Genomic DNA, 22689 nt, shown 5'->3' with positions numbered 1-22689 from the left:
AGAGAGCAAAAAAGCATGGTTTTTCTTAGAAATTGACAATAGTGAACCATTTTTTATGCGAGAAGCATCTATCGACCGCCAAACACTGCTAATTAGGTACATTGTATGTCGTAGTGTCTCTACCTATGACAAATGTCATAATCAAATCCCTAGGGGAGATTTGTCTATAGTTTAATCCCTAGCTCGATGAATAGTAATTTCAATATAATTTGAACTAGACTAGTAATACTTCAACGTTATCAGTTTTTACCCAACATTAAAGAAGAATTTTCAAAATCAGAATTCTCAAAAGGGTCATCGACCTTTGTTAAAAAAAATAACACGAGGAATAACAAATTACGAAAGCTTTTCCATCGAAAATCATTCCAGCAGGTTCGCTATCGAGTCCTTTTGAATGTGAGAACATAACTATTTTTAAATATCAATTTATAGATCGTCCCTAGCGACATTTTCATACGATCTCCGCTGTCAAATACATCTACCAGTTACCCGAGTGTCAAATACATCTGCCTTTGTTCTCAACGCTCCGTTTAACGTTTAATCAAAAAAATAATAAAGAAGAGACAAATAAATCAGTGAACGTAAGCGGGGGCAGAGAGGAGGGGTTCACGCGCCGTTGGTCTCGCGTTGACCACGAGCTGGATTCAGTTCACTTCTCTCGAATAATGATGGTATCCTTGACGAATCAGCCTTTTTTTCATCGTCATCATTGTATCGTGTTTATTCTTCTGCTTCGTCGTTTGCATTATTATTACAATTGGCTACTGTTGAAATCGACAACGGCTACCGCTAGTAGTAGTAGTAGTCGTCGTTACGACCACGAAATATTTTCATGTGGTCGAGAGCGTAAAAGTTGACCGGTTTGGAGGCAAGGTTTTTGAACCGCAATATGGCACCGCATCGTTTAAAGAGTCGAATGGAAACGTACCACATAATCAGAAATCAATGAATCAGTATATTCCAGTAGCTAATTTTGATATACAACTACATACATACATATATTATATTCGGGAGGGTACATATCAGCGATAGCCGCGACCCAAAAATATGTATAGATAGATCCTTGATCATCCATCGCATATCAATAATACAATATGAATGATGATTTACAAGAATAATTCAGTGTAGATTAGACTGTAGACTAAGATTAAAGGTGGCATGGATAACTATGGTGACCATATTCTTTTGGAGAAAATAGAGGACATATTATAACTTAAATGCATTATAATTTATACCGTGTATTATAAAATATAAGCATATAAAATTTAGAGTATAAAACAATGATATTTATTACATATTACGTTTAGATAATATAAATATTGAAATAGAAAAGCAATCTTTATAAACGAGGTAAAGTAAAAAAAAACGAAATTAGCTCATTACATCACGGAAAACATTGTGTAAAAAAAAGTATATTTTTGACTTAAAATTCGCTAGATAAGTGTTTTAAATCATTGAATGAAACGTAAAAGAAGTTTGTAAAAAAATCACAATCAATAGGAAAAACATATAACTATTGATATAAATACTCACTTTTGGCATAGCAAAACTAGATTTTGAGCCAAAGACTGAAAACCCCAATAAAACGCTCATACATACATATGTATCTCATAAACAAAAAGAAACCCAAAAAAGTCGTCGTCATATTCGAATTTAATGGGTCGGTGTAATTCTATAAAATAAAAAAATGTAAAGAGCAGAACAGAGTAAATCTCTAAATAAAGGAAATATGTTCAGCGTATGGAAAACTGAATTCTTAATTTCTAATGGAGACAATATGTATATATGTATGTACCAGGGTTTCTGATTTCCCGGACTTTTTCAATTCCCGGGACACGGGACGGAGCCCGGGATCGTTCCCGGGATTCCCGGGATCCCGGGACACTTTTTTTTTCTTAAAAAAACTTCTTAAAAAAACTTTTTTTTTCAATTTAATATATTTTTTATTAAAAAAATATTTATTTATTTACAAAACGATACATAATATATGTATCTATTAACTCGAAAAAATTTTATTATAAAGGTAAACTTATTTAAAGTAGCTTCTTAAGAATACTAAAATATTTAAATGAGAATCCGAATGTCAAAAATTTGTCAAAAATTTGGTAAAAAATTTTCCAGCTATGGAAAAAACTCTTTCAGTTTTGGTTTTATTGTTAAAAGGGACGAAAACATTTTTTTTAATTATCGGTTTATTCTCCTGTCAGCATGTATATTTTAATTTATTTTTAAAAGTCGAGGCTATTTTTATTTACGTTATTTTGTATATTCGTCTTTGATAACTCCTAATTTAATTCTTCATTCATCGTCAAACATACAATTGTTTCATCTTCATCCGAATCTAAAAGAGTTTCTTCCAATGTGGAATCGTCAATACAAGAAGAAAATATACTCGCTTCATAATAGTTTTCCCGTAGGATATACATATGTACATTCGCTTTTATTACAACATTTAAAGAATGTTTTGTTCGGTATAAAATCAGATTTATATAAAATTTGTGTTAAAAAAATCAGTTTTAGGCTTCTTCTTTCTTCGATTTAAATTTTTAAGAATATTTTACGATTCATTGTGTATTTGATTTATTATTTCCCTTCATGTAGTCGTGAAAATGTTGTATGTTTTCAAGACTTTTTTAAATCCAATTCCCGGGATTCGAGATAAAAATTCCGGATCAGAAACCCTAGAATGTACATATGTTTACATGTTTATAAATACGCAATATTCGTTAAAAATCCGTGTGTTATTTTAGGGAATCTTTACTTTGACGAGTTTCATACATTTATCAACACAAATTTTCCTAAGAGCTGTGCTCCTAGATCAATTAACTTCAATAAATATTGTCAATAGAAATGAGTGTTGCACTGTGACCAATTCAATTGACAATTTCTTCACTTAAACATACCCCATTTACTTACATCACTATCTAACCACTTTGCAATATTTTCTCGTGCAGTGTCGCGCCACTCGTAGTGCATTCTATCTCATACAATTTCATACAAACTAAATATATTTGGCCACGCCGCTTCGCTGCAGTGCAGTTCCGCCTAGTGCGGTCAGGCCTTAAAGCTTAGACGGCACTAGGCGGGTCTGCACTTTAATTTTATTCCACCATAATTTGCCGCCTGTAGGAATTGTCTTACCTGCCTATGTCTTCGGGACGTCACTGTATGCAATGCCTCTAAAAGCATTTGGCTTTGGATCTGATACAAGTGTGTATCGCGATCCTATCAACCGATTCGGTGAGACGAATGAGCAAGTAGTGTTCCTAGGTTCACACTGTTTTGTCTGGTATATAATATGTATGTATGTATATACATACATGCAAAAGCTCGGTTGTTGCCTTGGCCGTCGGACTACTCCGGCTGGCTGGCAAACAATTACGTCAGCTCGCTCAACTGCGGTGCAGGGTCTTTGACACTGGTTGAATCGTTGGGAATAAAAAATGGTATCGCAGTCATCGCGCACACCACACACAAATAGCGCAAACAACCGACCACTGTGTGCCAACAGGTCAAAAATCCCCAACGACCGATGCTCGATTTGCACCCAGGCATTTTTCGGCGTGTGAACGTGTCAACCGGTAGTCAAATTCCAACAAATTATGTACACATGCAATTCTTGGCTAAGCACCATCATCGTATCCCAATTTCTAAAGACCTCTCCATTTGAAATCAGTCGGATTCACTCGATTTTACAAGCTTTTAATTAGTTTCACTAACTGCGTGTTGGTGGCGCTGATTTTGAACCACTTCCAGTCTTCCGATCGCTTTAACCTCTTCATCGCCATAGGGCGAAAACACACAGCGGTGAACGGCACATCGTGTGCATGGCTCCTTGCTGTGGGTGGTCTCCTACATTTCTTCAAATATGGGATATACCTTTATCGATCACTGTCAAGCGAGGATAAATACAAGCATGCCCGGCACGGCACTGAATGGCACGGGACATTTTTTTATCATATTTAAAAGTATCTAAAAAAAGCCACGTGCCACATTCACCGCTCTGTGTTTTCGCCAATAAGCGCACCGGTACGCACTCCTTCGTATTTAAGGCTATGGCTCGAAATTATATATTTTCCTATGATGTCATTACGGGTTGCCCCTTAGCAACATCTACGGTATTAAACTTCTACATACATGAATTTATAGTTTATAAATTTTTAAAAAGTATTTAAATAGTAATGACATAGTGAGTAGGGTGGTTTTTGTCAATCTGATGGAGCAACCGTTTTAACAATTAAATCACATAAATTGCCAAACTCTGATAGGAAACGATCGACTTGGAATTACAAATATCCAATTTTGGCCATCAGCACTGCAGATTATACTCGTAATATTTTTTTTTCAATTCAGGTCAAATCACGGGTTTGAACCAGGCAACCTCTCGGTGGTTAGCATTAACGCAACCACCGAGCTATACCGATGGCTAAACGACTCCGACTCCACAGCCCTTAATTGTAAACAATGCAAGTATAATAAGTTGTGAGAAAACTTTCTATAATAATGAAAATCAGGAACATTATGCCAATACAAATCGTATGGAATCATTTCAGCAGCATAATTGGAACGCAATACAAAAAAATTGGTAAAGGACATACTTACATATTTTGAAAATTTTAAATACATAAAAAACAATCTGAATTGGTTACTAATATAATATGTATTTGTAAAAATCTTGTATCTTCAGATAGTGGATGTACGTTGAAGAATATTTCGAGGGGAGATAATACGCCCCTAGTAAACTAGTAGTGCGAATTGCGAAATAAAAATACTATAATTGTGTGTATTACTACTATATTTAATCAGCTTATAAACGAAAACTATCGTAAAGGTGAAACTGCATAGCACGAACACTTGAATAACGAATGTTAAAGTGTGACATATTCTATTACTGGAATATGCAAAAATTAGCTTTCAGCACCTGCATTGACACTGTTTGGATTCACACCCAGAACGCCAAAATATTATTGTATGTATGTTTCATTGGATTACAAGCATCGTATAATTATACATTGTATGTACATACAATAAGCCTCACTAAATTCTCGAGTTACATATAATTTATGACCCAAGGAAATGCTTATCAGTTCTTGCCCTTGACCTACGACTAACTTTCGAATATGTACATATGTTTACGAATTTGCTGAATTCACTTTCTGAATACTATGTTTTCTTTTACAAAATACCTGAAATTTAATTCAAAAAAATTAAATATTGACAAAGATTTTTTTTTATTTATTTGAACAAAATGAATTCACAATAAAATAAAATCCTGAAAATTATTATTGGTAAAATGATTTATTGTTGATTATAATACTAATGTGAAAACTACTATTACTATTCGGAACATATTTGAGTAATAATAATGAAAAATACAAAGTAATGCTCAAATCTTAAAAAAATAGTGAAAAACAGGGTTCTGGATAGACTTTTTGCGAATTAAATATATGACGTGTCAAATATGCTTCTTAAATATGTAAAAAAAAAACTAAAAAAATCAACCAGTTGTTGATCGACAAATCAAAGTTGAATATGAAACTAGTCAAAAATTATTACACATTTACTTAAATATGTACATATAATTTCTGATCGCTTTTCAAAAATAATAGAGTATAATAAAACCAATTGAAAATCGCTCCTGCAAAGAAACATGAAATCGATTGAATCGCGAACAAGTTGTATAATCTGCACGTTTTTTTTATTTATACTGTTAACCCAATCTATTGTTGCTCTCAATATAAATTACGTACACAATAACGCTCTCTAGCCTGAGAAAAAAGAAAAATTAATGAGTAAAATCAAAAATCTATAACACAAGAACAATTGACCACCCACTCCTAAGCAGATACAGATATTAAGTGTCACATTTAGGCATACAAAAGAAACTGTCAATTAAGATAATAGGAACTCGAAACATTAACGCACAATCGTAAACAATGCGTAGCCGCAAAATTTATTAAATACTATAATATTATATTAAATTGAGGAGAAGTTCGAAGCCGACATTTTTTTCGAAGCCACCCGTTTCACCGAAACCACACGTTTCAATTTCAATTTTGATTTCGATTTTTATGGGCGGCGGGGGGGCGGCAGCCGGGGGGCGTGTGGCCGTAACACGTACGTATGTACATATATCAGAATTATAATATAAACATTTTAACATTCATTATATAGCTGATGAGTGAAGTAAAAATATATATGAGAGATAATGAGGGCCTATAATACAAATTTTATAAGATATAGTGTTAAAAAGATAAAGTTAGGGGCGTTTAAATAATAAAAATCTAACAAAACGAGTGGGTGGCGGAAAGTCAAACATATAAGGCTACTGACCACTAAACGTCAAGGTCTCCAAAAACTTTTTGCATTCTTAAACGTGTTTATTAGGTGAATATTGCCTGGACCATTAGCGAAGTGAAACATATAAATAAAGACTTCTAAAAAATAGTAAAAAATTTCCAAGTTTTTGTCTGGTTGGAGGCACGGGACATTTTTTAAAATCAATAAATTTTTTTACTGAACGTTTCCTTGATACGAAAAAAGTTTTCTACGAGATCGACGGATGAAAATCCAAAATTTCCATTTTCGCTCCGGCCTACTATGCATTACTACATATGTTACATACATATGATATGTATTTACAATGAGTAATTCAGAGGTATTCAAAAATATGCTTAATATTGGAAATGAAACAAAGAATAGCCTTGTAAAAATGAAAAAAAAAAATCAAAATCGGAATCGCATTATGGAAAAAGTTGGATACAACGAAACTTCGGTAGGTCTACTTTCATCTTCAACCTTTGAAAGGGGATATTTTTTTGCACGGCTGTAAAATAAATTACACGAAATATGTATGTCAAAACTACATTTAATGTCAAATTAATATCTGTAAAATAGCTCGCACGACCCAATCGGGGTCCGCCCGGCCAGTCAAACGTCAAATGGGTTGCCAGTATCAAAAATAAAATTGGTTAGTGAATTTATTATAAAAAATAAACATTGATTAAAATTTATTAGTTGTAAATTGATGCGATGGGATTAGAATAAAAATAAATTCACTATCATTTATATTTGTTACTGGCAACCCATTTGACATTTGAGTTGCCGGGCGGACCCCGATTGGGTCGTGCGAGTTATTTTAGAGTGGGGCGCTTGTTTTAAAGATGGTTATTTGCAGTGGTGTGGTGCTAAATAAAAAAGAACCAGGTCGATGTTTAATTTTTACGACCCCCCCCCCTCCGATTTTTTCCTTAATAAAAAAAAAGTTTTATCCTACTAATACTTATAAAAAAAATCAAATAATAATTAACAAGTATTCTTACTTGTTGAAAGTATGATGTATTTTCTTATATTTTATAAAATCTTCCATAATGCACCCTCTTCAACATCTTTTATTTTTGCAAAACCCGTGTTGGTGTGTCAACAGCAACATTTCCTTTTAGCAATGCTAAAACCATGTACATGTATACATACATATGTACAAACGTCAAAAAACTTTAACATGTGAATTAACACAAATTTTAACATGTGAATTAAGAGATGACTATTAATTTAAGCCGAGTTCACTCATTTTATCTATCCTCAAGTGCATATGGTCAATAGTTAAAAGAATGTTTTCTTTCAAAGTGCTGGTTTTAGAATAAAAAGTCAATAAATTTCATTAAACGTCTTTTAAGTCTCAGATTACTATTGAGAGTATTTCATTAGAACGAGAGTCTGCTCACAATATTTGGAATACAAAATTGTATGTGATATTTTAGTCAAAATATTTTTTAATTGTGCTCGGAAAACAATGTTTATATCAATCAAAGTGCCAGGGGGGCGACCTGGCCCGACTACACCACTGGTTATTTGCATGTTATGTCGTGATAGATACCTAATTTGTCTGGCAATAGGGCTATTTTTCCGGGCCGATAAATGGTATCCCTTTGAAAGTACATACAACAAGTCATTACTAGTCACCGGAGCCTGAGGGGGCCGTGTATTGTTCAAAGGTTGTAAATGCATTGTTAAAGGTTTGCCGAACAATGGATAGCACTGTGACTATCCTACCTCTAGTCATTACACTCGCGCTACAACTAAAAGTATGCAACAAAAAAGAGCCAGACAGACAGACACTACAAAACGTACAAACACAACCGATAAACACAGCGATAAAAGCCAGCAATTGTCTCGCGATGCGACCACACAAAAGCCGTCACACATAAACACACCATATTCTCAATGTGCGTAAAACAGACCTTGATATAGTAACACGATACGAGAACCGAGACTGGGGGCAATTGTGCGGAACAATGGGGCAACCGACCGGTGCAAATTTGTACGTATCACGATCGAAACATGACCAAGACGACAATGAGTCGCTCGGTAGCGACCCATTGTGGGTGTGCGTGAACACGTTCGCTGACGCTATTTTTAATTGTCAGCCAAGCGGGTCCATTTGAATAAATCGTTCGTATGCGACGAATGACTAATAAATGAGTGTACCATATGCATGGATGTGTATCACTACTACAATATGAAGAGAACGTTTCCGCCACGCGATACTACGTAGTATATACCCAATTGTAAATGGTATCGTCATTGTTGGAGATCACATTGCATGTGCTCACATGCATCGCATCATACCGACAACAAATCACTGACAGGTTTATCACATATCGGTTTTATACATCTCGCTTCAGTTAATCTATATAAATATATAATAAAAAGTATGCGTTCCTATACCATTAAACTAAGTATGTCCGCGATGGATTCTGTAAAAAAACCATGTGAAATGTAAAGGAGGTATGTAAAAAAAATCACCCAAAAACGGGAATGAGTGGCATTAAAACGCAATCATTTCAAATGTTTTCGCGTCTCCACCTGCGTTGTTTGGTTAAAAAAAAAAACAATTGAATAATTTAAATTAATTTAAACCTATGAAATTTTATTATCTGGCCACAGTGTCATATTGGGGTAACCTGAGAAGACACTGTGGTATGTTTATTAAAATAAAAATAAACACAGCACCTGATAACGGTCAGTGTGGATTTTTATAAATATACATATGTATGTATGTACATATTATATTCTTGTTATGATTATCTCCAGAATAAAGTAGCATTGACACCGGAAATTTATCCCGTCCCCCCTTTCGTAAGCATATGAGCACTATGATTGCACCTCATTTTAAATAAATGAGGTGCAATTTTTAAAATTGCTTCTGGATTACAAACGACTATTAATTAATTTATCGACATCAAGCTGACCTGACCCACAATATGCAAATCGGTTGAGGAGTACGTGATCTGTGTGACATGGAAACATCTGTCGTGTCGGGCGAGTTGCACCTCATTATGTCGTTGGGTCAATAGAATATGACGAATGTATAAATAAATAAACATGGAGATTATGTATCAACACACATATGTATATCATAAACGTGTATTACGAGATGCATGTTTGTCGGAACGAGCGTGTCACCAGGTCAGAGGTGTCCTCTAATGTGGAGCGCGCCGCAAACACTACCGATTATGTACAATTGCACAATGATAGGTACATCGACCATGTTGTACATTTATAATGTGAATTGGTCGTAATCATGAGGTCCAACATTTATATATTTACATACAGCAATGATTTCATCTTAGAAAGGCGCATTTTAAAAGAAGCGTTGATCGAAAATTATTTCATTACATATTATAATTTAAATACATGCAATGACAACTGGGGCAAAAACACACAGCGGTGAATGTGGCACGTGGTTTTTTTAGTCACTTTTAAACATGTGAAAAAAATAAGCCATGCCATGCAGATTCATGGAACGCCCAGCACGCCCCGCCCCAAAATTACCCTCTGGATCTTTTTCGGTAAAATTGTATGCTTGTATTTATCCTTGCTTGACAGTGATCGATAAGGGTGTATCTCATATTTGAAGAAATGTAGGAGACCACCCACAGCGAAGAGCCGTGCACACGATGTGCCGTTCACCGCTGTGTATTTTTATTTTAAACATTGGCTCTATTTAGAAAAGGCAGTGTGCACAATAGAACGACGCGACACGCCAAGCGAAGCGTTTCCGCTCATAGGAGTGTTATCTTATCATTGATTTTGTGTATCGGGTCACTCCAATAGATTGAACTTACTGGTTGTCAAATGATAACAAATTTACATGGGAACCGAAATTATAAATTCTCCGAAAGATTTTACCAGATTTTTCGGTCAACAAATCCAGTGCTTTTTGGAATGAAAATCAAATTTAATGTTTACCTAATCGAAACATCAAACAATTTTTTCAGTGAAAGGAGAGTTAATAAAAGGCGAAAAAAACCTTTGAAATTCTCGAAGTTACTTAAAAAAAATATTTTCTTTAATTTAATCAACAAAGTTTTTCAACAAAGGGGAGGAATAAAACAACATCTCGATGTTGTTTTTTTCTTCCCCCTTTTTTCTTCCAAAGAAAAGAATCCTTAATAAGTAAGCGATGTCATTGAAACTTGCAAGTTGATTGAAACACAAAGTACGCATAAGTACATGCGTATAATGTTATATGAATTGTACATACATAGGTACATACATACTAAAAAATGCTACCGACAATAATGATATGTACAAAAGACAACAGAATACAATAAAACAAATCGGAGATCGCATAATATGTGCAATTCGCCACGCTACAATGCTTGTACGAGCGCTGCATCGCTACGAGAGCAACAAAATGACAATAGAAGACGAAGATGGAAGGTAAAAAAAAATATGCACATTGTATGCAAATGCATGCGTGCCGTCGCATCAGGTCGAGCTCAAAGACATATTTGTTTACAAATCTAATTGCTCGAGTCACTAATGTCAAAAAAAATACACCGTTCACTTCGCAATACACAGATTGAACAATCCTTCAACTTGACTCACTTCATATATCTACATACAAACATACATATGTACATACATATAATATGCCCGAATTGAGATTGCGAGAGGCTGATTACCAGATAGTTATTTCCTATGTAAAATTGTCATACAATAGGGTTTTCCTGCAGTAAATTCCCACTACTGAGGACCTGTTTGCTTATACCTCAGACTGAGGTATAGGCAAACAGTCACCTACACATACATACATACAATGATCATACAAAAGTACAGATAACCAGACAATTTCAAACGAGAAAATTACAATATGAAAACTACTATTTAAGCGTGTATCGTATGTCAAACCAAAATTGTTTGTCCTTATTATAAAACACAAATTCTCAATAACTGTTAATAAGCATAGATATTGTGTAAAATTATCGTGTCCATTTGTCATGGAACTGAAAGTACAACCCCCTCCCCCTATAATACGATTTCTTACAAAAAAATCTTGTCAGTCAATGTTGTTATTACTAAAGAGCGGACCCAGAGCGCGCCGTTCCTTGTTCAATTATTGTCAATGCATTGTTAAAGGTTCGCCGAACCTTTTTTTTGGACTCTAGAGTCTTAACTCTTTGTAAATAGAGCCAAACCGCCCCGATTCCTGGAAAAAGCACGCTTCCTATCCGCCTTTTAGTAATAACAACAACTACAATGACAATAGTAATTGACAACAGTGAACCATTTTTTGTGGGCAAACGAAACTTGTCCACCGATCTTATTCACTTATTAAAGACATACATACATACATACAGAACCGTCCTAAGGCGCTGGCAACGGGACATTTGCCAAGGGCGCAAAAATGGCACTCGGAGCGTGAAGCAAAACTTTCTTACTACGAAAAATACAATATTCGTTTAAATTTTCACTTAAATGAAATAATTTAAGTTTCATTTAAAAGCTTAAAATCTTATTCAAGTATTATACAAGCTATACACATATTTCTGACAATAACAGCGACAATAGCCACAGCTGAAAGAAGTTTCAGCAAATTCATAAAAATCAATAATTATTTGAAATCTGTCAGTTGTCAAGATCGATGATTTAATCCTTAGTAGGTGATTTAAAATTTCACGTTATTACTAATTTAAAAGCGAGAAAAATAAAACTATATATCCGTTTTTGAATTTAATGTACATATGAATAGATAAATTAGTACTACGAATAAATATAATATTAAATTATAAATTTATGTTATGTTAACATTTTTACTGTTTTAAATATAAGCTTAATTTTTTCGAACGTAGTTTTAAATACAATAAATAATTTTCATTATAAAATTAATTATTTAATTATGTTTTTGGCATTTAGCTATTTAAAAAGACATAAAGGGGCGCTTGTTTGATATTCGCCAAGGGTGCCAAAATCATTGGTACGGCTTCGTATACATAAATACAGTACACTAGATTTATTTAATTGAATCCATTTCTATCATGCGAATGTTTGAAGGGGAACCTTCTTTTTTTTATTTACTTGATCATTTTTTATGGGTAAAAGCATTCTGGCCGTTGGTTACAATATAACGTATACTGACACGATTTTTTTAAAAGGTTTTAGTCGCCTATACATATTTCATTATAACATCATCGGTTCAATGAGAATAAAAACGAGTTTAATACATACGTATTCATTATGGTTAAACCCTCGTAATTTCATCAACAAGACCATTGGCCAAAGTGTACTGAAAATTATACCTATCGAATGAGCAAATTACTATAGTAGGAAGAGCATTAAGTACCGCACACATAATATGCAATTGACCCATTAAGATATGTACCATATGTACGTTTTTGTTACTACGACGAGTCTGTTTCACCAGATAAAATACACACACGCACAAACATTCGTTGTCGAGTCGTTTCGCAAACAAAATCACATTTATAAATAATGTATCCGCAATTAACTAATATATATATATATATATATATATATATATATATATATATATATATATATATATATATATATATATATATATATATATATATATATATATATATATATATATATATATATATATATATATATATATATATATATATATTAACTGGGTAAATTGCTATTGTCATTGAACCAATGTCAATTGCACGTTTCAATTATTTATTCACTCGAGCATTATTATACTTTATTAATAGACTTGCGTGCAATCATTACGGCAATTGTTTAATGAAATTGTGCATGTGAATGCGGTGCGAAGAGAAGTGAATGTGCAACGACACCTGAGAATGAGCAATTGTTATTAATCGCGATTTACTACACAATACTAACTCGTCGTAATATTTGTACAACATGGTAACGATTAACTTTGCCGTCTTTAATTCCACTTAAATATTTTAACAGGAATTGAAGAAGATAATTTTCCCCCACTGGGCCCACAAACGAAGCCATCATCTTGTCACTTGATTTGCCTGTCGTAAACGAAAACTGATTTGTCTGTCGCAAACAGCTGCCTAGAATATATGCATCGTTGCGTCAAGAGGTATGTAAAAATTAAAACGAGATCAGTGAAAGATATCAGATGATCACAAAGCCTCATATAATGAAAAAAAACGTAAATATAAAAATTTCATAAATTTTTACTTTACATGGGTTGAGCCGGTGTTCGAATTTGTATCTCCATAATACAAAAAATATTATTTAAAGCCCATAAAAAACGTGATCGAGGATCGATACTTGATACACGCGTCAAAATTTCTGTGAGGTCGAATTTTTTCACAATCATAAAGATAAAGTAAAAACCAATTGGCAAATGACCGTAGTTCACAAAATGGTTCGAATGTTTGTAATATAATATATGTATGTAATTTTTTCAATATTATTTATTTTTTAATATTATTTTTTCAGTAAATAAACTGTCTAATTTAACTTTTATAAACCGAATTGACCTGACTATAAAGCAACCCTGATTAACATTTCTTAATTTAGTTTTTGGAAAAAAAACTTTTACCTAACATTATAAGGCGATCAACACTCTGAAATTTTTTTATTTTTTAAAGAAAAATATTTATTAAAACAAAATACCTAGATAATGGTAAAGTATGCTAGCAAAACCTTGAAATTGCTCCTGTATATTACTTGATTAATTTGATTTTTTCGAACTCATCGTGTTTTAATAGGACCATTCATAATATTTTTGGGTGTGCAAAAATATGTAAAACGTAACACGGAACAAAAAAAAACAAGATGAACATTTTTGAGACTCGAATATAAGACGACCCTCCCCCTCCCCATTTTTAAAGCCTCACCTTAAAGTCAAGCCAATACGATAATATTAATATGTACATATGTAAATATACATATGTATAGCCAGGGATATGCTACCAAATTTTGAAAATCCGGTTCCTTTAAATGCAGCCAACCCATGAAAACAATCATTTCTATTCTGAAATTTTTGCTCTCAATAAATTAAAAAATAATTGTCTTTTTTCCCATTTTTTTTTTGTTTATTAATATACTACGGTATTATTGTAGAACCGAGCCTGAAGCATTGCCTCGAATGAAAACTTTTCTCAAAAAGTTTTGAAATCTTCTTAAGGTATTTCAATAGTCATGTCCATAGATATGTACATATATGTATCATATGTACATAGAAACATATGTACACAGGGCCCCCGCGAAGAATCTCGGGCCCTGGGAAAAAATAATTCCGGGCCCTTTGGCAAACAAAAAAAATTCTTATAGATATATTTATCAAAAAACACCTACATACATATATGTATATTGGTTATTATTTTTTTAAATAATTGAATAAGAAAGTATGATATAACAGGACGATTTCGCATGGACACAAATAATTCCTGGATCGAAAAATAATAAATATTTAATAACATCAAATAAATACATGTATTTTAATATCCTCGAGTAGTTCGGGTCCTGAGACTTTACCCCGACCCACCTCTCGTCGGCCCTGCATATATAATATATAGTTTCGAAAGAGACTTTGTATGTACATAATTATTGCTGATTGGGAATTTCGTAAAAGTCAAAATTTTTTTCGATTCAAATAAATTTAATAAAAAAACAAATGAATATTTACTATTAGATCCGCCATGTTTACGCTTTTTATACTACAAAAAAACTAGTACAGAATAAATAGCACTGCAGGCAATGATTTTTTTGGTAAATATTTCGAACTCTGAAAAATGGACGTCAATTAAAATATTCTTACATATTTTATTCAACTAAAATATGTAAACACTTTATAAAAGCCGTTTTTATTCGTTTATTTTATTATTATTTAGCCGTTAAATATTTTCATTTATTCATTTTACGGAACCTCGGGCATCCCTAAAAGTTTTCTTTTCATTTCAATTTACAATTTGAAATGTGATAAAAAAAACCTGTAAAAAGCGCCGCAGGCGAATTTCTTCCGATTTTTTTATTACCTCTGCATAAATAACCAGAAAAACCTTGTTTTGGTGTTCAGCTGAAATTAGTGAATACCAGTTGAGTGGTTACGTCTGAATCTGAAAAATTTTAGCAACCGGTTCGCGAGAACTTCCAGTCTTCCAGCACACCGCTCAATGAATGAAACTTAACAATCAATTAATAACACTAACTGTCAATTTAAACATGCAAATCGAATGAGTGAATATCAACATTTCAGTATGTTCGCACTGAAAACAGCAGCCAGCACTGCGCAAATTTTGCATGGGCGTCGACGATATTTTTTCAGCCCACTTTTCGTTGTAATGCAAAATAATATGTACAATAAAAATTGGCGCAATCCGAACAGGTTGCGCCACGGCGAAACACGCGATCAAGCTCTTGGTGATTCCCCCCCCCCCCCCCCACCGTATTTGTTTATAAATATCATAAAATATATATATATATATATATATATATATATATATATATATATATATATATATATATATATATATATACATATGTATGTATCTATAGACCTACACAGAGATTTAGCGCTGAAAGTGAAAACCGGCTGTGCCAGGCACGAACGCGTCTTATCGAATATTGTGCAAGTAGCTGTACTATACCTACACGACGCGTCGGCTTGTTGGTGTAACTTGTTCAATATATAATTGCTTATTATTGAACGTTCGCATATTATAAAAAAATGCGAAACGACGAATTTGCGTGCTGAGAATACAATGAGAATTGTGCAGTCAATCGTGTATTCAAATCTTAACAATGCAAAAGTCCATAATTGTGAAGGTAGTCCGGAACTTCTAAATTTTATGTTATCATTATACTTCAAAATAAAAACTTATTTGTGATTAATTTATATATAGACCCACTTGAAAGACACCAATCGCTATTCGGAAGTGTTATAAAAGTACGTGATAATAATGCTCCAATAATTACACATGGGTAACATTTATCTGCCCGGCAAATCAAACGTCAAATGGATTCCCAGTAACAAAAATAAAACTTGACAAAAATAAATACCGACCCTAACAACCTAATCTTAAATGAATAGGGCCAACCCTAACTCAACCTAACGCTTAAATAAAAAAATGTTGGCTGCTAATATATTACGATTACCCAGTGAAAATGTAACTGGTTATGATTTCACTGAAACGACAAATTTTATTTTTGTTACTGGCCGCCCGTTTGACGTTTGATTTGCCGGGCGTAGGCCGATTCTGTCGTGCGAGCTATTTTAGAGATGTTAATTTGACATTAAATGTCGTTTTGACATTTGTCGTGTAGTTTATTTTAATGCCGTGCCAAAAATATTATCTCAAAATAAATGTTATACCTAATATCATTTGAAAGTATCTATAAATAGATTGCAAACGTGCTACAAAAAAAGCAAAATAAATATTTTATATAAAAAATTCGCCACAAAAATATAACATAACATCTGTAATCTTATCTTATGACGCGTCGTGATACAACGACGTCCGAACCTTTTTACGAATTAAAAAACAAACATACTAATATTGCCTCCATTCTAGAATATGTACTAGCATGTATTATGAAATTAAAAATAATAATATTACTCAAAAAATGTTGTCGAGCGCTTGCTTATAATACAAAACGTACATATTTTCAATATGTACGTTTTTCATGAATGGAAACCATTCCGATACTTATCAAGTTCGCCATCGCATATTTTACATTATTATCATTATCACAAAATAAATTCGTGGAATCTTCTCGAATTGGGGGAATCAACGTTGCGATGGTAAAAGTTTAAAAATACATTTTTCGCATGTGTACATAAAAACATACATATATTGATTGTATACAAAAACACATCTTATTGGTAGGGTGACCATGTTTCCCAGGACTCAAAACGGGACTCAAAAATTGTCTCCCCCCCCCCCTCTTTATAAAAGACATGTGTTGCACAGAAGATTTTTCAAAAAAATTATTCTGTGCACCAGTGAACAGACGAAACGGGAAAAATCGTTCAATTTTCAAATCACGCAAAAATCTGTCCCGGCCAAAGCTGGACGTATGGTCTCCCTACTTATTAGATACTTGTTAACAATACCCTGCGAAAGGCATTGGGATTTGAGAATGACGTTCAAATTGTTCGATAAGAACAATCACACATTTTGAACAACTGTGTAAAATAATATTATATATTAATATTAGATTTTATAATTTTTTCATTCAAACGATGAAAATTGAGTAATTTTTTTATCTTATCTATATGTGTACATATGTACATATGTACTATAATCGAATTGATTAATCATGATTAATACATATGTATATATAGTATATGTATAATGTATATAATAATCAGATATCGGTTGCAGTATTCTTATAATTTATAATATCTAATAATTAATTTCGTAAGAGACTTTGTATGTATGTATATATGTATGTATGTTTGTATGGGTTGTAGATTCCGTGACGTTCATTTTAATAAAAAAAAACAAATGAATATTCAAATAAATTTAAATAAAATAAAACTATTCAAATAAATTTAAATAAAATAAAACTATTCAAATAAATTTAATAACATGTTTACGATTAGATTGGCCATGCTTAAGCGGTTTATATTACAAATACCGAGCGAAGCTGGGTAAAAACACTAGTATTATATAATTTCAAAAGAGACTTTGTATGTTTGTTTGGTTCGTAGAATCTGTGACATCTTCGAACAAATCAAATTTTCTATGCTGACGATATTGATATTTGATACCGAACAAATATATTGACGATATTGATATCGAACAAATCAAATATATTTCATAAAAAATCAAATGAATTTTAATTTTTTTATTTTACTATTTTACGAGTTTATTATTAGATTAGCCATTTGTTTAAGCGGTTTATATTACAAACACTGAGCGAAGCCAGGTAAAACCACTAGTATATAATAAATTGATCTTTTATAGGTTATAATTTATAAAGGATCAATTTCTTAGAAGAACCACTAGTGTTCAAAGCAAGAGGGCAAAAAAGGCTGTGAAAACATGTCCTTTCTAAGAAAATTGACAAAAGAGCGTGTAGTCGAAGTTCGACTACACGCTCGACGGCAAATTCTGGTAATAAGAATAACCAATATACATATTTATGACTCTTTGTATGTAATTTTTGGTCGGAAACATCGAAAATAAGTCAAAGTTTCTACGACGACGATTCGATTGGTTGAATATTATATTTTTTTGATTCAAATAAATGTAATATAAAAGCAAATGAATATTTAGTATTAGATTGGCAATGTTTAAGCTGTTTATATTACAAACACTGAGCGAAGCCGGGTAAAACAACTAGCAATCAATAAGCTTATCTTTCTTCACGAAACATATTTTTTTTAAATTCAAAACCGCAAAAAATCACCACTCAGTGCGAAATGTAGACGCGAGCTGTGAAATTTTCACATGTAAAAAAAACATTTAAAAATGTGGCGTCATTAAGTTTTCTCGGTAACGAGTGAGCCATTCAAAATGGCAAAATAAAAAACTGTTAAATGATAACACTGACAAGATTGAATTAATGAATTCTATACGATCGAACGTGGGTACGTACGAATCTACTTTCTCTTTTTCCCATTATCGCATTTATCTCGACCGGCTACCGGGTTTACGTCACGCCAAAACGATGGCAATGCACGCTCAATCCCGTCATTAGAACCCACAAAAAAACAATTTTTAAAAAACGCATTTTTGCAATGCGGCAACACTTGCAACGTGATCTTTTTTTCTTTATTTTTTTTTATTATGTATACAATACATATACGCGTTCACATGTACTTGACAGTATTTACCTACAAATATACATATATTCGGACTTTCGGGCTTTTTACCGATTTTCCAATTAAATGACTTTTTATAGTTACAACACAATTATTTCAATAAAAATTATGGATGCTTTTTCTTCTATAGTAAATACATCGTTAACTTTTACTTTAACCTACACCGAAGAATGCAGAAATTATTGTATATGGTTTGTACGACGATAACCAGCATATCGATTAGAATTTCCAACTCCAAAGATAAATATTGAAGTACATACATATATGTATACGTATATGTGTACATAAATGGAATCATTCACATTTCAGGTGTTGTCATCCTGCTTCCAAACATGTATCTTTTTTGTATACAAAGTGTTTGTCACAAAAAAGTTACATTTTGTTGATATTATATGTAATTCGGCTGAAAGCTATTAAAATAAAATGCATACAAAAACCAATACATTTAGAACGGTGTCTATGTATGTATGTAGATATTGTGGTAGAAGAGTGTCTAATTTATTTCCGAGTCTAAATGCGTACATTTAAAAGAACTTCTGACAATTTCCGTTTTCAATTTCAATTTGAGACAATTTCCATCGAATTATTCTCACTTTCCTGTTAAAGCACCAATTTTCCTTTCGAGATTTTAATTAATCCTTTTTGATGGAATTTATAAATAACGTTTATAAATACGAAATAAAATGGTAGGTACTTTTTACTAACCTCTTCTTAGCTCGCAAATGATTTGGTCGTGTGACGAAGTTTGGGTTCTTATCCGATCGTTTTCAAACTTTGTCATTTTGCTCCGTTTGGTCATCAATATAATAACCAACTTTAATGGTTGGAAATGGGAAATGTAATAAATCAGAACGATAGAAATATTTTGTCTCGTGTCATAAAGAGTCAAAATCTAGAACCTCCATCATCCAAATTAGTAGAAAACGAGAAAAATACGGCTCTTTGCATTAATTACAAAGCGTGGCTTGAAACTATTAAATAGCAATCCTTAAACCTTACTCTGTTTCGGCTTCAAAATACAAGTACATAAATACATACATATGTGTACACTAGTGGTTGTGCCCGTTGAAATTTTAACGGGTGGTTTCGGAAACTAATTGATAAATGATTTAAAATAAAGTTAAAATACGTATAATAACAATTAATCGGAATCGAAACCAGAACCAGAACTGGACCCGGAATCAGAATCGAAACCAGAATCGGGAATTGGAATCACAATCGGAACCGGGAATCAGATTTGAAATAGAAATCGGGAATCTTAACTGCAATAGAAATCGGAACATAATTGAATAAAAATTGAAATTTTAAATTAATTAATTCAAAAATTATTTTTTTGAAATCTCAATAGTTGTCGATGCATTCGCACGTACGTATATATGTACATAAATACATACATCAAATCTATTTTTATATATATTTATTACTAGTTGTTTTACCCGGCTTCGCTCACTATTTGTAATATAAACAGCGTAAACATTGCGAATCTAATAGTAAATATTCATTTGTTTTTTATTACATTTATTTGAATCGAAAAAAAAATCAAATCGTCGTCATAGAAATTTTGACTTGTTTACGAAATTCCCAACCAAAGATACATATATATACTTACATACAAAATCTCTTTCGAAATTATATGTTAGATTATTATTATATTATTTCTAGATTTTCAACAATTTCAGATCAACATACATAATATGTATTGTATTTTAAAAGTCCTAAAAACCGAATCAAATCGAACACCTACGATTGAGGAAATATTCGTACGGAGGTAAAACTCGAAAAGCATCTACATATACATATGTACATATATAAATATGTAGCTTTGAAAAAATTTCATTCGTGAGAAGACTCTAATATAATATTTACATTAAATGCAAATAAAATTAATATAAAACGCAGTTTAAAATTAATTTATGACTTAAAAACATAACATGTTACGGCTTATAGAATTCGTCATTTTTTCCCTATTTGACTCTTTGCTCGAAAAAGATTCCCTACCACTGGTTTATAGTACAATGCGATCATCTGGCCGAACGACAATTGGAATTTACGATTACCATGCGAAAATGCGATACGTCACATGTTTCGTTCTCCTCTCGGCTATATCTCGATTTCTCGAAAATTCGTTCCGAGAAAACCCGGAAAAACAAACTTAAGTTCGAACGATGAAAACAGTTTGCGCAATCAATCCTATTGATACACACACACACACCTATGTACTGTGTGTGTGTGTGTATGCAATATCGGTTAAATTTGAATCGGAAAACTTTTCAGGGTTGCCGCAGTGAAAAATCAAACAGAACACGGAAAAAGAATTTGAATTGTTTTCATTTGTTTTTCCATTGGTGAATCGAATTGGTGCGCGAGTGTGAGTGAGTGGGTGTGTGTGTGGGTGTGTGTGTGTGCGAGTGTGAATGTGAATGATGTGATGATCGCTTACGTTGATAAAGTTCAGAAGGCGATGAGGAGAAAGCATCTGGTGAAGAGAGGGGCGTAGGCGTAGGCGTCCAGGTGAGTCATGCGGGGGCGGGGGTGAAGGTGAAGGGGGGGTTGCGAAGGTGAAGGTGGCGCTCCGACGGCGACTCGACCGGCGACCGGCGACCGGCGACCAGCAACCGGCGACCAACGACGGGCAGCAGAAAAGACAGCCAAAACAACACGTCAAAGCGCGACAACACAAACGACGACCGCGACGCAGGGCGAACGCGCCACCACTGTTGGCCAACGCGAGCCGAGAGTACTATGCCGGGGGAGGGGAGGTCAGCCGACGAGGGGGGGGCAGGGGGGCTCTAGCGTACGAGACCAGAGGCGGCGCGCATCGTCTTGCCATTTGTTTGTTTGTCTTGCCTTCTCTTTCATATTTTACATCATCTTCGTTTACCATTCATTCGTCTCTATCAAAATAGAACGACTCTCATCCATCTCACCTAACACATGTCTCTAATTGCATCGACCCATCTCCCCTGTAGCCTTCCTATGCACCCTTTTACATTCTGTCGGGTATCATTCGATCACTTCTTTGCCCAATTGTCAGTTCGATCTATTCACTCGCTCCACTAAATATACCCGGTTCCCGGAAAGACGCACTAAATTGCACTGAATAGTGGCGCAGTTTAGATAAGTCCTAATTTTCAAAGGTGCTCAAAAGGAAAAAATATGTTGGCACCCTGGAATAACATACAAGTGCCCCTTGACTTATATTGCGTTAGCTCTCCTTGAAAGTTTGGATGTTTCGAGAGTGCAACTATCTCGAGTGCATTTTTCCGGTCACCTGAATATACTATCTTTGTCTTCCTTCTCACCGTCCACGTATTCCTTATCCAATCTTGTTATGCCGAGCATCACGGCTAAAGGGCGACATTTGGACGATGCTTTATGCACAAAAAATGATTCACTGGTGTCAACCATGTTTTTTGATCTCTTGCTTTGTGTGGTAATGGAGAAGTCCATTGTTATTGACGAGTAGCGAGCCAACCCCTTAGTCTTATCACGGTCGTCGAGTTACCCAAAAAAACCGGACTTATAAATTGTTTTAATATTGTGAAAAAATATTTTACAACTCGCAAATTTTATTACTACTTTCAATATAATTTTTAATCGAATAGGTGTCTACGTTCTAA

At 33.5% G+C, this 22689-nt stretch overlaps 1 protein-coding gene across 1 annotated transcript in view; it reads right to left on the bottom strand.

The window, feature by feature from the left end:
* Positions 1 to 21785, bottom strand: part of LOC143914981 (uncharacterized) — a 51756-nt gene extending 29971 nt beyond the window's left edge. Inside the window, exon 1 of the mRNA XM_077435440.1 lies at positions 21510 to 21785. The gene's annotated coding sequence lies outside the window, so the exon portion shown is untranslated. The remainder of the gene's footprint in view (positions 1 to 21509) is intronic.
* Between the last annotated feature and the right edge of the window lie 904 nt (positions 21786 to 22689).

This window comes from Arctopsyche grandis, chromosome 1 (assembly GCF_051622035.1).
Source record: "Arctopsyche grandis isolate Sample6627 chromosome 1, ASM5162203v2, whole genome shotgun sequence".
NCBI lineage: Eukaryota > Metazoa > Arthropoda > Insecta > Trichoptera > Hydropsychidae > Arctopsyche > Arctopsyche grandis.
Note: the sequence above shows the minus strand (reverse complement) of the source record. Positions and strands in the feature narration are given on the sequence as shown.